Below are 18,938 nucleotides of genomic sequence, written 5' to 3'. Positions count from 1 at the left end.
TTTAGGACTTGTTGGTAAGTTTGGTTGAGGTCCCAGGGGCCTCGGGTGGATTCCAGATGGTTAGCGAATTAAACTTGGACTTGTGAGAATGGTTGAAGGCACCAGCTCTAATGTAATCGCACCTGCGCAAGATTGACCGCAGGTGCGAGCTCGCAGAAGCGACATGTTGATCGCAGAAGTGGGCTGGAGTAGTGTGGGCAGAGGTCATAGATGTGATGGAAGTTTCGCGTCTGCGAGATCGCAGATGCGAAGGAGGCAGCGCAGAAGCGGAAGGGACCTCACATGGGGGGCTCCGTAGAAGCGACCTTCGTCTCGCAGAAGCGAGTCTGCAAAAGCGGTGGACCGCAGAAGCAGAAGTTCTGCAGGTGCGGAAGAGTTGACCACAAGAGTGAGGGAAACCGTAGAATCGGGTATGTTGTCACTTCTGCTACGCCGCAGATGCGGCTATGTTTCCGCAGAAGCGAAAAGCCTGGGCAGACTATATTAAATCAAGGGTTCATGATTTTTATCATTTTGAGCTCGGGGCTTGGAGATTTTTTAGAGAATTTTCGAGGGATTTCTTGAGGTAAGTCTCTTGTACTCATTCTTGATCAATAATCTTGGTTCCCCATTGATTTCCCACCTAGATTGTGTGTGTTTAAGGTGAAATTTGGGAGTTTGAGGCTAGGAATTTGGAGAGTTTAATTTGAGGATTTGAGTGGCGACTTTGCGTCAGATTTTGGTAATTTTGGTATGGGTGAGTTTGATATCGAATGGGTGTTCGTATTTTGTGACTTTTACCCGATTCCGAGACATGGGCCTGGGTCGACCTTTTGGGGCGATTTCTCGATTCTTTGCTAAAGTTGTAGATTTATTATTTAAATTAGTTTCTTGTAGTTGTATTCATGGTATGTAATTGCATTTGGATAGATTTGGGCCATTCAGAGTCGAAAAATTGAGGGAAAGGCATCCTTATCGATTGATTGAGCGAGATTGAGGTAAGTGACTTATCTAACCTTGTGTGAGGGAAATCTCCCTTAGGATTTGGTACTGTTGTAACAATATGTGATATGTGAGCACCGTGTACGCGAGGTGACGAGTGCGTACACGGGCTAAATGTGGAAATTCTGGTTCTTGTCGAGTTTTCTTCTTTTAAAATTCCTTAACTGAGTTGCGTTAGCATATGTAGTGATCATGTTTAGCCTAGTATCGCATGTCCACATGCCTAAAATCTTACTTGCTATTTGTGCAACATGCTTATTTAAATTACCTGCTTCCCTTAATTGAATTAAATCTTTAACTGTAAGATTTCTTGCTGTAAATTCGTTGTTCCTTCGTTTATCTACTGTATATTTACTTTGGGACTACGAGGCAGTACCTCGGGAGATCCCACCATCTTGCATATTTACTTTGGTACTGCGAAGCGGTACCTCGGGAGATCCCCCTGTCGTGCATATTTACTTTGGGACTACGAGGCGGTTCCTCAGGAGATCCCCCCATCTTGCATATTTACTTTGGGACTATGAGGGGTTCCTAGGGAGATCCCCCTGTCATGCATATTTAATTTAGGACTACGAGGCGGTACTTCGGGAGCGCCCCGGTTGTTTACCTCTATTTACTGTGCTGATATTTTCTAAACTTCTCATTGTTTAAACTCTCAGTCATTTTAAAATATTATTATATCTTCTGTGTTGCTTATCTTTTAAACCAGTAGGTCCCTGACCTGACCTCGTCACTACTCTACCGAGGTTAGGCTTGGCACTTATTGGGTACCATTGTGATGTACTCATACTACACTTCTACATATTTTTTTGTGCAGATCTATGTTCTTCCCACTAGACCATATACTAGTGAGTTGGACCGCATGTGGAGAATTAAAGGTATATATGCCTGCGTCCGCAGACCTCAGAGTCCCCTTATATCTTAATTATGTTGTTTTCCCTTATTCGTTTTAGACTTTGATGTATACAGACACTTAGTATTTTCTCTTAGAAGCTTGCGACTTATTTCTATCGGGTTTTGGGAGTTGTAATTACTTAAATCGCAGTTTTCTATTTATATATCATGTGTTGAGATTGGAGTTCAGTTTTACATTCAGTTTTTCCACAAATTGTTAGGCTTACCTAGTCGTAAAGACTAGGTGTCATCACGACATCATACAGAGAGAAATTGAGGTCGTGACAAGTTGGTATTAGAGTACTAGGTTCATAGGTGTTATGAGTCACAAGCAGGTTTAGTAGAGTCTCGAAGATCAGTATGGAGACGTCTCTACTTATCTTCGGGAGGATATGGAATTTTTAGGAAAAGCTTCACTTCCTTGATTCCTTATCGTGCGAGATTTTGACTTTGGATTCTAAATTTTGGTCTTTCTATTCACTCACAGATGATGAGATCATGTAGAGCTGGATCGGATGACCAGACATTCACGCCCCCTGCTAGAGCCACGAGAAGCCGGGGGCGGGTAGAGGCCGAGGACGCTCACGTGGTGCAGCCAAAGCACCTGCACGAGTGGATACAGAGGAGCCAACAGTAGCTCTAGTTGGAGGGCAGGCACCTGAGACGCTTGTTACTGCACCAGCACTCCAGGAGACTCTGGCCTAGTTTCTGAGTATGTTCAGCACCTTGGCTCAAGTAGGATTAATACCACTTGCTCCTACCACATCTCAGGCCGGGGGAGGGGGGAGCATAGACTCCCGTCGCTGGTACCCCTAAGCAGCGAGTTTAGGTCGACCAGGTTCCAAAGATCATACTAATGCAGCCGGTAGCTCCAGTTCAGCCTGAGGTTAGGGCAGCCGCTTCTGAGGCGGAGCAACTCCGGCTCGAGAGGTACAAGAAGTACCACCCTACTACTTTCAGTGGCTTGGTGTCAGAGGATCCCCAGGGTTTTCTTGAGGAGTGCCACCGTATCCTCTGTACTATGGGTGTTGCGGAGACTAGTAGGTTTTCTTTCACTACGTTCCAGTTTAGAGGAGAGTCCTATCAGTGGTGGCACGCATATGAGTTGGATAGTCTGATTGAGGCAACTTCACTCACTTTGACTCAGTTCTCAGATATGTTCTTGAGGGAGTATGTTCCCCAGAGTCTCAGAGATGCTTGGCGCACAGAGTTTGAGCAGTTACGCTAGGGTTCTATGACCGTGTCAGAGTATGCGGTCCAATTAAGTGATTTGGCCAGGCATGCACCAGCCTTGGTTGCTACTGTTCGAGAGCGGGTTTGTCAGATTATTGCGGGGCTCAACCCAGTATCAGATTGAGCATGGCTCGAGAGTTGGAGATGGATATTGTGTATCAGCAGGTAGTGGGGATTGCTAGGAGGTTAGAGGGCATACTGACTCGGGATAGATATGAGAGAGAGGCCAAGAGGTCTCTAGAGTCTGGCACTTATAGTGGTACTCGTGCCCCAGCGACAGCTCGTCAGGGCATGGGTTATATGGGTCTCCCTTTTCATTCAGCACTTTCAGCCGACAGTGGTACTTCGGCCACTACTAGGCCCCAGAATCCTTATTATGCACTGCCAGTGTCTAGTGTGCCTCCTGCATGGGGTGCCTTCAGTGGTCAGTCCAGTGGATCAGGACCGATCCAGTCGCAACAGCCACGTCCTCTGAAAGCTTGTTTTGAGTGTGGTGACACTCATTATGTGGTGAGGGATTACCCCAGATTTAGGAGGGGTGCACCTCCACAAATTTCTCAAGCACCACGCGCTCCACCGGGTCCTCAAGCTATGGTTACAGCATCAACTACCACCCCACCTGCACAGCCAGCTAGAGGTGGAGGTCGGACAGGTAGAGGTCACCATAGAGGGGGAGGCCAGGCCATATATTATGCCTTTCCTACTATGACAGAAACAGTTGTATCAGATTCTGTTATTATAGGTATTGTTCCGGTCTGTCATAGATATGCATCAGTCTTATTTGATCCAGGCTTCACTTATTCCTATGTGTTATCTTATTTTTCCCCGCATTTGGGTGTATCTCGAGATTCTTTGAGTTCACCTGTTTATGTATCTACACCCGTGGGTGATTCTATTGTTGTTGACCGTGTGTATCAGTCGTTTTTGATTGTTCTTAGTGGTTTTGAGACCATATACGATTTATTATTGCTTAGTATGGTGGATTTTGATGTTATTTTGGGCATGGACTAATTGTGGCCCTATCACGCTATCCTTCATTGTCATTCCAAGACAGTGATGTTGGCTATGCCAGGTCTATCGCGACTAGAGTGGAGAGGTACCTTAGATCGTGTTCCTAGCAGGGTTATCTCATTTCTTAAGGCTCAGCAAATGGTTGAGAAGGGGTGTGATGCATATCTATCCTATGTGAGGGATGTTAGTGTTGATACTCCTACCATCGAGTCTGTTCCGGTAGTGAGGGACTATTCAGATGTATTCCTGGCGTATCTTCTAGGCATGCCCCCCGACAGGGATATTGACTTTGGCATTGGTTTATTACTGGTCACTCAGCCCATTTCTATTCCACCTTATCATATGGCCCTAATAGAGTTAAAACAATTAAAGGAGAAGTTGCAAGAATTTCTCGATAAGGGCTTTGTTCGGCCTAGTGTGTCACTTTGGGGTGCTTCTATCTTGTTTGTGAAGATAAATGATGGTTCTATGCGAATGTGTATCGGCTATTGCCAGTTGAACAAGGCTACAATGAAGAACAAGTATCCATTGCCACGTATTGATGACCTATTTGATCATCTTCAGGGTGCCAGAGTGTTCTCTAAGATCGACTTGCATTCAGGCTATCATCAGTTGAAGATTCGGGAGCCAGATATCCCGAAGACTGCTTTCAGGACTCGGTATGGTCATTACGAATTCCTTGTGATGTCTTTTGGGCTGACCAACGCCCCAGCAACATTCATGCACTTGATGAACATTGTATTTCATCCCTATCTTGAATCTTTCGTCATTGTGTTTATTGATGACATTCTGGTGTACTCCCGGAGTCGGGAGGATCATGAGCAACACCTGAGGACTGTGCTTCAGACCTTGAGAGAAAAGAAGTAGTATGCAAAATTTTTGAAGTGTGAATTCTGGCTAGATTTAGTGGCATTTTTGGGTCATGTGGTATCGAGTTAGGGGATTAAGGTAGAACCGAAGAAGATTGAAGCAGTGCAGAGTTGGCCCATGCCATTCTCAACTACGGAGATTCGGAGTGTTTTTAGCTTGGCGGGGTATCACTGTCGATTTGTAGAGGGTTTTTCGTCTATTGCAGCACCTATGACCAGATTGACCCAAAAAGGTGCTCTGTTCAGGTGGACCGAGGATTGTGATGAGAGCTTTCAAAATCTCAAGATTGCTTTGACCACAGCCCCAGTGTTAGTATTGCCTACTGGATCGGGGTCCTATATGGTATATTGTGATGCGTCGTGTATTAGTCTTGGCACGGTGTTGATGCAGGATGGTAGGTTGATTGTCTACGTGTCTAGACAACTGAAGGCACATGAGAAGAACTATCTTGTCCACGACCTTGAGTTAGTAGCTATTGTTCATGCCTTGAAGATCTGGCGGCACTATTTGTATGGTGTTCCTTGTGAGGTTTTCACCAATCACCGGAGTCTAGAACATCTGTTTAAATAGATAGATCTTAACTTGCGGCAACAGATATGGTTAGAGTTGCTTAAGGATAATGACATCACCATTCTCTATCACCCCGGGAAGGCCAGTGTGATGGCCGATGCCTTGAGTCGCAAGACGGGGAGTTTGGGTAGTTTAGCATATCTACTAGTAGCAGGTCTTGGCCAACCAGTTTGTTAGATTGGATGTTTCCAAGCCGAGCTGAGTTTTGGCTTGTCTGATTTCTCAATCGTCTCTTTATGATCGTATCATAGAGCGTCAGTATGATGACCCTCATCTGCTTGTCCTTAAGGACACGGTTCAGCATGGTGATGCCAAGGAAGTCACTATTAGAGATGACGGTGTATTATGAATGTAGGGCAGGCTATGTGTGCCTAATGTAGATGATTTTCGTGAGTTGATTGTCCAGGAAGCTCACAGTTCGCGGTATTCCATTCACCCAGGTCCTGCGAAGATGTATCAGGATTTGAGGCAATACTATTGGTGGAAGGGGATGAAGAAGGACATAGTGGAATATGTAGCTCATTGCCTAAATTGTCAGCAGGTGAAGTATGAGCATCATCGACCGGATGTATTGATTAAGAAGTTAGAGATTCCAGAGTGGAATTGGGAGCGGATCACTATGGATTTCGTTGTTAGGCTTCCATGGACTCAGAGAAAGTTTACAGTTTGGGTGATTGTGGATAGATTGACCAAGTCATCTCACTTCATTCATGTGGTTACTACTTACTCTTCAGAGCAACTAGCTCAGGTTTAAATTCGTGAGATTGTCAGGCTTCATGGCATGCCAGTATCTATCATCTCTGACCAGGGTACGCAGTTTACATCGTTGTTCTGGAGAGTCGTACAACGTAAGTTGGGTACTCGTGTGGAGTTGAGTACAACATTTCACCCTCAGACAGACGGATAGTCTGAGCGCACTATTCAGATATTGGAGGATATGCTTCGTGCGTGTGTGATTGATTTTGGGGGTGCTTGGGATCAGTTCTTTCCACTTGCAGAGTTTGCTTACAACAACAATTATTAGTCGAGTATTCAGATGGTGTCGTATGAGGCTTTGTATGGTAGACGGTGCCAGTCTCTAATGGGTTGGTTTGAGCCGGGTGAGGCTAGGCTATTTGGTACAAACTTGGTTCAAGTTTCCTTGGAAAAGGTTAAATTGATTCAGGATCGACTTCATACAGCCAGTCCAGTAAGGCGGGTTATGCGGATCAGAAGCTTCACGACGTTGCATTCATGGTTGGGGAGCGGGTCTTGCTACGGGTTTCTCCCATGAAGGGTGCTATGTGGTTCGGAAAAAAGGGCAAGTTGAGCCCCAGGTATATCAGGCCTTTTGAGATTCTTGAAAGGGTTGGAGAGGTGGCTTACAGACTTGCACTACCACCTAGTCTCTCTGCAGTTCATCTAGTATTCCATATTTCCATGCTTCGAAAGTATCCACATCGCGTCCGTGAAGGTTCAGTGGAGGGGTCATCCGGTCGAGGAGGCAACTTGGGAGACCGAGCATGATATGCGCAGCCGTTATCCTCATCTTTTCACCACTCTAGGTATGTCTCTATACTCTTTCGAGGACAAATGTTTATTTTAAGAGGGAGAGGATGTAACGACCCGACCGGTCGTTTTGAAAGTGTTAGCCCCAAACCCATATTTATTGCTCCCTCTATTTCATTTTGTGGTTACATAACTTGCCGGGAGGATTTATTTTTGGTTTCGGTATAAAATGGGACACATAGTCCCAAAAATGGAAGGTTAAGTCGTAGGAATCGATCGTAGGTTGAATTGTGTGAAGACGACTTCAGAATGGAGTTTCGACGATTCCAATAGCTCCTCGGGGTCAGATTCATATTTCAAAAGTTGTAATAGGTCCGTAATGTCAATTATGACTTGTGTACAAAATTGATATCAATCAGACTTGATTTGATAGGTTTCGGCGTCGGATGTAGAAGTTTAAAGTCTTAAAGTTCATTAGGCTTGAATCGATGTGCAATTCATATTTTTAGCGTTGTTTGATGCAATCTAAAGGCTCGACTAAGTCCGTATGATGTTTTGGGACTTGTTGGTAAGTTTGGTTGAGGTCCCGGGGGCTTCGGGTGAATTTCGGAAGGTTAACAGATCAAATTTGGACTTATGAGAATGGTTGAAGGCACCAGCTCTGGTGTAATCGCACCTGCACAAGATTTACCGTAGGTGCGAGCCCGAAAAAACGGCATGTTGATCGTAGAAGAGGGTTGGAGTAGTGTGGGCAGAGGTCGCAGATACGAGGGACATTTTGCATCTGCGAGATCACAGATGCGAAGGAGGCAGCGCAGAAGCGGAAGGGACCTGGCATGGGGGGCTCCGCAGAAGCGGCCTTCATCTCGCAGAAGCGAGTCCGCAGAAATGGATTTAGGACCGCAGAAGTGGACGTTCCGCAGGTGCGGAAGAGTGGTCTACAGGAGCGAGGGAAACCGCAGAAGTGGGTATGTTGTCACTTCTGCAATGCCGCAGATGTGGCTAAGTTTTTGCAGAAGCAAAAATCCTATATTAAATCAAGGGTTCGTGATTTTTATCATTTTGGACATTTTAAGCTTGGGTCTTGGTGATATTTTAGAGCAATTTCAAGGGATTTCTTGAGGTAAGTCTCTTGTACTCATTCTTGATCAATAATCTTGTTTCCCCATTGATTTTCCACCTAGATTGTGTGTGTTTAAGGTGGAATTTGGGAGTTTGAGGCTAGGGATTTGGAGAGTTTAATTTGGGGATTTGAGTGGTGACTTGGTGTCGGATTTTGGTAATTTTGGTATGGGTGAGTTTGATATCAAATGGGTGTTCATATTTTGTGACTTTTACCCGATTCCGAGACGTGGGCCCGGATCGACCTTTTAGGGCGATTTCTCTATTCTTTGCTAAAGTCGTAGATCTTTTATTTAAATTAGTTTCTTGTAGTTGTATTCATGATATATAATTGCTTTTGGCTATATTTTGGCCATTCGAAGTCAGAAAATCGAGGGAAAGGCATCCTTATCGATTGATTGAGCGAGATTGAGGTAAGGGGCTTGTCTAACTTTGTGTGGGGGAAATCCCCCTTCGGATTTGGTACTATTGTAACAATATGTTAGCGTCGTGTACGCGAGGTGACAAGTGCGTACACGGGCTATATGTGGAAATTTCGGTTCTTGTCGAGTTTTCTTCTTTTAAAATTCCTTAACTGAGTTGCCTTAGCATATGTAGTGATCATGTTTAGCCTAGTATCGTAATTCTACGTGCCTAAAATCTTACTTGCAATTTGTGCAACATGCTTAGCTGAATTACCTACTTCCCTTTATTGAATTAAATCTTTAACTGTAAAATTTCTTCCTGTAAATTCGTTGTTCCTTCGGTTATCTACTGCATATTTACTTTGGGACTAAGAGGCGGTACCTCGGGAGATCCCCCCGTCTTGCATATTTACTTTGGGACTACGAGGCGGTGCCTCGGGAGATCCCCCCATCGTGCATATTTACTTTGGGACTACGATGCGGTTCCTCGGGAGATCCCCCTATCTTGCATATTTACTTTAGGACTACTAGGTAGTACCTCGTTAGATCCCCCCCTGTCGTGCTTATTTACATTTGGGACTACGAGGTGGTACCTCGGGGGCGCCCCTGTTGTTTACCTCTATTTACTGTGCTGATATTTTCTAAACTTCTCATTGTTTAAACTCTCAGTCATTTTAAAATATTATTATATCTTTTGTGTTGCTTATCTTTTAAACCAGTAGGTCCCTGACCTGACCTCGTCACTACTCTACCGAGGTTAGGCTTGGCACTTATTGGGTACTATTGTGGTGTACTCATACTACACTTCTGCATATCTTTTTGTGCAGATCCATGTTCTTCCCACTAGACCATATACTAGTGAGTTAGACTGCACGTGGAGAATTCAAGGTATATATGCCCGCATCCGCAGACCTCAGAGTCCCCCTATATCTTTATTATGTTGTTTTCCCTTATTCTCTTGAGACTTTGATGTATAGAGACACTTAGTATTTTCTCTTAGAAGCTTGTGACTTATTTTTACCGGGTTTTGGGAGTTGTAATTACTTAAATCGTAGTTTTCTATTTATATATCATGTGTTGAGATTGGAGTTCAGTTTTACATTAAGTTTTTCCGCAAATTGTTAGGCTTACCTAGTCGTAGAGACTAGGTGCCATCACGACATCCTACGGAGGGAAATTGAGGTCGTGACAAAAGTTGATCTCTTATTTCTTAGTATTGTTGATTTTGATGTAATCTTGGGTATGGATTGGTTGTCTCAATGTCATGCTATTTTGGATTGTCACGCAAAATCTGTGACGTTAGTGATACCCGGATTGCCCGAAGGTCAAGTGGAGATGTTCTCTAGATTATGTTCCCAGCAGGGTAATTTCTTATTTGAAGGCCCAATGTATGGTTGATAAGGGGTGTTTGTGATATTTGGCTTTATGAGAGATGTTGATGCATACACTCCTACTATTGATTCTCTATCGGTAGTGCAAGACTTTCCGGATGTATTTCCTGCAGACCTGCCGGGTATGCCACCCGACAAGGATATTGATTTTGGTATTGACTTGGTGCCGGGCACTCAACCCATTTCTATTCCTCCGTATCGTATGGCACCAGCTGAATTGAAAGAATTGAAAGAGGAACTTCAGGAACTTCTTGATAATGGGTTTGTTAGGCCTAGTGTGTCACCATGGGGTGCACCAATTCTATTTATGAAAAAGAAAGTCGGTACTATGCGGATGTGTATCGACTACAGGTAGTTGAACAAAGTTACAATCAAGAACAAGTTTCCTTTGCCGCGTATTGATGATTTATTTGACCAACTTCAGGGAACGAGGGTGTTCTCCAAAATTAATTTGAGATTTGGGTACCACCAGTTGAAAATTCGGGATTCGGATATTCTAAAGAAGGCATTCAAGACCCGTTATGGTCACTATGAATTTCTCGTGATGTCTTTTGGGTTGACCAACACCCCAACATTATTTATGCACTTGATGAATAGTGTATTCCAGCCATATCTTGATTTGTTTGTCATATTATTTATTGATGACATCCTGGTGTACTCACGTAGCTAGCAGGAACATGCACGACATTTGAGTATTGTACTACATAGGCTGAGTGAGGAGAAACTTTATGCCAAATTCCCTAAATGGGAATTATGGCTTAGTTCGGTAGCATTCTTGGGACACATAGTGTCCAATGAGGGAATTAAGGTGGATCCGAAGAAGATAGAGGTAGTTCAAAGTTGGCCCAAGCCATCTTCAGCTACTGAGATTCGGAGTTTTCTTGGTTTGGCCGGGTATTATCGTCGCTTTGTGGAGGGCTTCTTGTCTATTGCATCGCCCTTGACTAAATTGACCCAGAAAGGTGCTCCATTCAGGTGGTCGGATGAGTGTGAAGAGAGCTTTCAGAAGCTCAAGACTGCCTTGACCACAACTCCAGTTCTAGTTTTACCTTCAGCTTCAGGCCCTTATATAGTGTATTGTGATGCTTCTCGTATTGGTATTGGGTGTGTCTTAATGCAGGAGGGTAGAGTGATTGCTTATGCTTCGCGTAAGCTGAAGCCACATGAAAAGAACTACCATGTTCATGATTTAGAGTTGGCAGCCATTGTCCATGCATTGAAGATTTGGAGGCATTATCTCTTTGGTGTGTCTTGTGAGGTATTTACAGATCTTCGGAGTCTCCAGCACTTATTCAAACAGAAGGACCTAAATTTGAGGCAGCGGAGATGGTTGGAGTTTCTAAAGGACTATGATATTACTATTTTGTATGATCCCGGGAAGACCAATGTAGTGGCCGATGCCTTGAGCAGAAAGACAGTGAGTATGGGTAGCCTTGCATTCATTCCTGTTGGTGAGAGGCCTCCTGCAGTTGATGTTCAGACCTTGGCCAACCAGTTTGTGAGATTAGATGTTTCGGAGCCTTGTCAGGTTCTAGCTTGTGTGGTTTCACGGTCTTCCTTATATGACCGCATCAGAGAGCGTCAATATGATGATCCCCATTTGCTTGTATTGAAGGACACCATTCAGCACGGTGATGCCAAAGATGTTACTATTAAGGATGATGGGATGTTGAGGATGCAGGGTCGGATTTGTGTGCCAAATGTAGATGGGCTACGTGAATTGATTCTTGAAGAAGCCCATAGTTCGCGGTATTCCATTCATCCGGGTGCCGCTAAGATGTACCAGGATTTGAGGCAACACTATTAGTGGAAAAAAATGAAGAAAGATATAGCTGGGTATGTAGCTCGGTGTTTAAATTGTCAACAAGTGAAGTACGAACATCAGAGACTTGAAATTCCGGAATGGAAATGGGAGCGTATTACCATGGACTTCGTAGTTGGACTCCCACGGACTTTGAGGAAGTTTGATGTTGTTTGGGTGATTGTGGATCGGTTGACCAAGTCCACGCATTTTATTCCAGTCGGTACTACTTATTTTTCGGAGCGGATGGCCGGGATTTATATCTGTAAGATTGTTCGCCTACACGGTGTGCCAGTGTCCATCATTTCAGATCGTGGCACGTAGTTTGCATCACAATTTTGGAGAGCAGTGCAGTGCAGCGAGAATTAGGCACACAGGTTCAGTTGAGTACAACATTTCACCCTCAGACAGACGGACAGTCCGAGCGCACTATTCATATATTGGAAGATATGCTACGTGCTTGTGTTATAGATTTTGGGGATTATTAGGATCAGTTTCTGCCACTTGCAGAGTTGCCTATAATAACAACTACCAATCGAGCATTAAGATGGCTCTGTATAAGGCTTTATATGGGAGACGGTGTCTGTCTCCGGTGGGTTGGTTTGAGCCAGGTGAGGCTTGGCTATTGGGTACTGATTTAGTTCAGGATGCTTTGGAAAAGGTTAAATTGATTCAGGACCGACTTCGCATGACACAGTCTAGACAGAAGAGTTATGTCGATCGAAAGGTTCGCGATGTTGCTTACATGGTAGGAGAGAAGGTACTACTCTGAGTTTTATCTATGAAGGGTGTTATGAGATTTGTGAAGAAGGGCAAGTTGAGTCCTATGTATATTGGGCCTTTTGAAATACTTAAAAAGACTGGAGAGTTGGCTTATGAACTTGCATTGCCACCTAGTCTATCGGGTGTTCATCCAGTGTTTCAAGTATCTATGCTCCGAAAGTATGTCGGAGATCCGTCTCATGTTTTGGATTTTAGTATAGTGTAGTTGGATGGTAATTTGACTTATGATGTGGAGCCAGTGGCCATTTTGGATCGACATGTTCGAATGTTGAGGTCAAAGAACATAGCTTCAGTGAAAGTGTAGTGGAGAGTCCAGCCAGTCGGAGAAGCTACCTGAGATATTGAGCGGGAGATGCAGAGCAAATATCCACACCTATTTGAGACTCCAGGTATGATTCTAAACCCATTCAAGGATGAACGCTTGCCTAAGATGGGGAGAATGCAATGACCAGGCTGATCGTTTTGAGTATTACAGCCCCGTTCTCTCATTTGCTGCTCATTTTGTGCTTTATAGTTTTTATGTGACTTGCCAAGATAATTGGTTTGGGTCCGGTAACGTTTCAGAATGAATTGGAACACTTAGTTCTAATATTTAAAGCTATAGTTGAAAGGTTGACCAGATATTGACTTATGTGTAAACGACCCTGGAATAGAGTTTTGATAGTTCCAATGGCTCTGTATGGTGACTTTGGACTTAGGAGTGTGTCCGGATATTTAATTGGAAGTCCGTAGTTGATTTTGGCTTGAAATAGCGAAAGTTAGAAATGGAAGGTTTGGAAGTTTGACCGGGAGTTGACTTTATTGATATCGGGGTTGGAATCCAGTTCTGGAAATTTTGATAGATCTGTTATGTCATGTATGACTTGTGTGCAAAATTTGAGGTCAATCGGACTTGATTTGAAAGATTTCGACATCGAATGTAGAATTTGGAATTCATTAGTTTTCATTAAGCTTGAATTGGGGTGTGATTCGTGTTTTAGTATTTTTTTTAATATAATTTGAGGCATCGACTAAGTTTGTGTCATGTTATGGGACTTGTTAGTATACTTGGTTGGGGTCCCATGGGGCTCAAATGAGTTTTGGAAGAGTTTTTGGAAGAGTTTGGTGTTTTGAGCATAAGCATGTAATGATCCAAATATTCATTTTTAGTTCTAGAGATCGAAATTTGATTTCGAGATCTCCAGGAGTTTGACAATAAATTATAGGAATGATCTGGAATGTTTGGCCTAATTTCATCAAGTCACGATTAGGTTTTTAGCGCGAAACATGAGTTAATTATTTAACGAGCGAAATTGGTATCACATTGAGCAAATGAGTTCCGAATGGAGTTTTGATTGAACGACTAGGTTCGTATTATTATTTGTGACTCGTAGGAACAAGAATCATCGAATTCTGAGTTTGTATGATAGAGTTAGAGCCTTTTTAGTGAAACTATAAATTGTTGGAGCAAACAGGTTTTGGTGCGGACCTTTAGTGACGGGAAATGGAGTTTTAGTGACGGAAAATAGACTTTTATCGACTAGATTTGTATTTTTATTGAGCAGCTTTATTTTTTTTTATAGTTCATTTCAATATTTTTGGGCGAAAGAACACGGCTTGGGGCGATTTTTCAGAGAAATTTTACGAGAAATCTTGAGATAAGTCACTTGTGATCATTGTTAGTCAATAATATTGAATTATCACCGAATATTCCGACTAGATTACATATTTATGAGGTGTAATTTGAGAATTTGGGCCTAGGGATTTGAAAATAAGATTTGAAGGTCGAGTTGATGTCGGAATTTGGTAAATTTGGTATGGTTGGTATAGTGGTTAAATGAGCGTTCCTATTTTGTAACTTTTGTCGGATTCCGTGACGTGGGCCTCACTAGCGAATTTTGAATGGAATTACGAATTTTGTTGGAAAATTAGTATTTTTATATGAAATTAATTCCTATAATTTGTGTTGACTGAATCGAATTAATTGTGACTAGATTCGAGGCGTTCAGAGACCGATTCGTGAGGCAAAGGCATATTAGAATAATGAATTACACGGTTTGAGGTAAGTAACATTTCTAAACTTGGTTCTGAGGGTATAAATCCCTAAATTACGTGTTATATTGATTGTTTGGAGGTGACGAACATGCTAGGTGACGCGCGTGTTGGCGTGCACCATAGAAATTGTGCCTTAATTGATTCTGTGGAGTTGCATAATCAAATAATCATGTTATTATCCACATATCTTCCACGTGTTAGAGAAAATTGAGATGAGACTCATGTTAAAGATCATGCTTAGGCTATGTGCCGATATTTTTGGGACCCATAGGGGTCGTCTTGCTGTTGAATTATTTGCTTAAAAATATAAATTATGTACTTAGTCACATCCATCATTGCATATCACATCTCAGTCTATGTTGTCATTCATTGATACATCATATCATCATGTCGGGTTGATTTTCATGTCATTGAGATCCCGAGAGACTGGAGATTTTGAGTGATATTTATGGAATCGGGCTACACGCCACAACATATTTTATTTATTTATGCCTGGATCTGGTTATTATAGCGCTTGGGATGAAGGAGCCCCTCCGGAGTCTGCCCCCTCTCCCCCCACAGTAAGCGCAATTTATTTATATTCGGGATGGAGTTCCCTAGGAATGGAGTTGCCTTATTTATTTATATTTGAGATGGAGTTCCTTGAGACATATCAGCCTTGTACAGTACTGAGTGACTGACTGTCAGTTAATATATATATATATATATATATATATATATATATATATATATATATATATATATATATATATATATATATATATATATGTGTGTGTGTGTGTGTGTGTGTGTGTGTGTGTGTGTGTGTGTGTGTGTGTGTGTGTGTGTATTAGGGATTGAGTTCCCTGGGCTGGATTGGCCATATACAGTACTGGGTGATTGAGTATTCTAAGAGTGTGAGTACACGAGGTTTCCATTGTGGTACATCACACACAATATATATTTCGGCATGTAGATATAGAGATGTCATATTCCTCATATCATGCAGAATTTATCTATTTTACTTTTACTGAGTTTTAACGGTTGAGCTTGAAAGCATGCCTACATTTCTGTACTGTTTATTTCTATATTGCACTGTACCTGTTGAGCTCGTCACTACTTTCGGCCCAAAGGTTAGTATTGTTACTTATTGAGTTGGTTGTACTCACACTATACCCTGCACCTCATATGTAGATCCAGGTACTTCCGGATACGGCGGTTGCTAGATTTGAGGATTCATCTGTTGGAGACTATTGAGGTAGCTACTTGGCGTCCGTAGACCTTGACACTCTCTCCCTTTCAGTTATTGTGTTGTTCTATATTTTCAGACAGTATTTTTATTAGTCAGACTGTGTTGTCATTTAGATGCTCATGTACTTAGTGACACCGGATTTTGAGAGTGTATCTGTATCCGTATTTGTGGGATTTTCTGTTAAATCTAAATATTATGTTTTCAAACTTAAAAGATTATAGTGTTTTATTGAGGTTGTCGGTTTGCCTAGTATTAAGATAGGCGCCATCACGACAAGTATGATTTTGGGTCGTGACAAAATAAAAGATAAAAATAAACAATAATTTCAAGAAATAAATAAAATATATAAAGATATAATTTAACTTCTTACGTAGTAATATTAATAAAAAAATCAAACTTTCATATTAAATACAAACGGGAAGAAGAATTCAATTTAATTTCTTATTAAAAATAATACAAAAATAATAATAATTATAATTATTACTCCATAGATTTATGACATATAATAAAAGAACTTCTTTGTTTTACCTTTGAAATAATTTAATACCATCCATTTAGAAAACTAATACAAAACTATTTGTATTATAGATAGATACTAAATAAAAAATTAAAATATTGTAGAACAAAAACTAATGTATAAAGAGGAGAATAGATATAATGTGATTCTATTCACACTTTAAATTTATTTGATAAATTAAGTAAATAAATAATACTCAAATATATTATTGATAAATTTAAATATCGAAATAATTATCAAAAAGTCATACATGATAAAGTCAAGTTAAATTTCAAGAGTAATACAAAAGTATAATATATTTTTACTTTAATATTTTTTGGTAAGTAAAACTTTTATTTACCAAGTAAAGATATGTACACCTTAAATAAAGAGAAAACAAAATTAGAAGCTGGGCAAATAGCACCAGTTTCTAGCATAGCAACTAGTGCCAACTAGGCTACCCTTAACAGCACAGGCTCATGGATAAAAATTAAGGCTTTGCATCTTGCCAGTCTTGGCCTCATACTCCCTCGGAAGTCACGTCCTGGAGAACGAGAGCAAAGGTAGCAGGGCATGTATTCTCAAAAAAGAAAGAAAATTGCTAGTGAATACTCTTTGATTTTTTTCTTGCCAGATATAGTAGATGTTTCCAGCTAACACCATTCTAAACATGTATGCGCTGGAGCTCTTCTCATTAAAGTGAGTTATAGCCCAATTCCTCTCATCATTCCATCATATTGCTTGTCTAGAGATTCCCTGACGGTGTAACATTTTGTGCTATATCTCAGTTGTCGCCTCACATTTGAAGAACAAATGGTCTATACTTTCTTTCTCTAAGTTACACAAAGAGCATAGTTGGTTGGACAATAGACCCCATTTTGCCAACCTATCCCTTGTGTATAATTTCTCATAAACAACCAATCTAAGTGTGAATATCCATTTAGGTACACCGTAGTTATTAGAAACTAGTCTTCTCCAAGGTACCTTAGGATACTCACCCCTCAATTTGTGGTACATCTGCCTGATAGAAAATTGGTCCATACTCAACAGCTCACTCATTGATAGGCCTGTATGTGTTATATATTTGCTTGTATTAAAAATCTTCTTTAATAGCCATGAAGCTTGGTTGCAGGTAGTCTCCCGAATATGAGTCCCTTTCTAGTAGTAAGCATGTACCCACAATATCCATAACTTATTCTTTTTCTTGCACAAGCTCCAAAATTATTTACAGATGGCCGCCTTGTTCCATATATATCAGTGAAGTTTTCACCATTTGCTGACTTTGGTTGGCATAAAGTATCCCAAGCAATGAGAGCTTTGTTAGAGCCTTCTATTTCTCCGGTCCAAAGGAACTTCTGACAAGTTACAACAATCTGCTTACAGATTTTCTTGGGGAGAACAAATACCTTAGACCAAAAGGTTTGGATGAAAATAAGGCGCTCTTGATTAATTGCACTCTAGTAGCATATGATAGAAACTTTGTAGTCCAACATGTTATCTTGCCTATTATCTTGTCCAATAGAGGTTGGCGTTGGATGATAGATGTTGACAGTCAACTTTGACTCTCCAAGCTCCATTTTTTGTCGCCCGCCGGGATTGATTGTCGGCGATCGCGGGCAAAGGATGAGACCGTTGTTGTCGCCTCCCTATTGTCACTGTTCCGCCGGAGTAGCATCAACGGCGATGGCGACTGCTCCATCGCTTCTGCTGCCACCTCCATGGCTTCTCTCGTCACCCCTATCTCCCTTCCCCATTCCCTTTCTCCTTTGCCGCTGATTGTCAGGTTCGTCGCCGCTGGATTTGACCACCAGCTGGCCGGCGACCTTACTAAGGACCAGTGGCGGACCCACGTGGTGGCTAGCGGGTTCAACTGAACCCGCTTCACTAAAAAATAATACAGTGTATATGTATAAATTAGGATTAAAGTTATATAAATTTTATATAAATATTTTATTTGAACTCACTTGACAACTATTATTTTACAACTAAAGTTATGTACTTCTAAGATTGAACCCGCTTGTACAAAATTCTGGGTCCGCCACTGCTAAGGACTGCTGCTACTTTCATGGCCAAAGCTTTGGGACGTAACTTCGGATCTGATTGTATTGGTTGTGATAGACCCTGCTCTCAATCTGGCCAACCTCCATTGTTTCCGACGACCATGTGTTTGTTTTTGGTTCGCTATGCTTATTTTGTCATTGGACTGTGGATGTGAAATTTATTACTAACTTTTTGGCTGTTTTGACTTTTTCCGGCGAAACCTGCATTTTTCCGGCGATCCCTGAACTTCTGGCCACTGTTTTGTGTCTGCTATACTAACTATCAGTGTGGATTTGGAACGTTTATTTTAGCTTGATAACTTTGACTGTTCTCTGTGTGTTCTCTTATATTCTTTGGCTTCCGTTTAGGATTTGGTTGCGGTTGTTATCACTTGTGACTTGTGAGTGATTTTGTATTGAGTTTCGAGTAATTTTCAATCCCTCCGTCAGTGTTGTGGTTACAATTACGGCATCTTGACTGATTGTGCGTGAACATAAAGCTGACACTGTTATTGCTGGGTGCTGCCCCTTTGAAATAGAATGGTATATTCTGATAAAGGCCGATGCGAATAAAAGTTTTTAGGCCTTGT

The sequence above is a fragment of the Nicotiana tomentosiformis genome, chromosome 2 (genome assembly GCF_000390325.3).
Source record: "Nicotiana tomentosiformis chromosome 2, ASM39032v3, whole genome shotgun sequence".
Lineage (NCBI taxonomy): Eukaryota > Viridiplantae > Streptophyta > Magnoliopsida > Solanales > Solanaceae > Nicotiana > Nicotiana tomentosiformis.
This window is presented reverse-complemented; position numbering follows the sequence as displayed.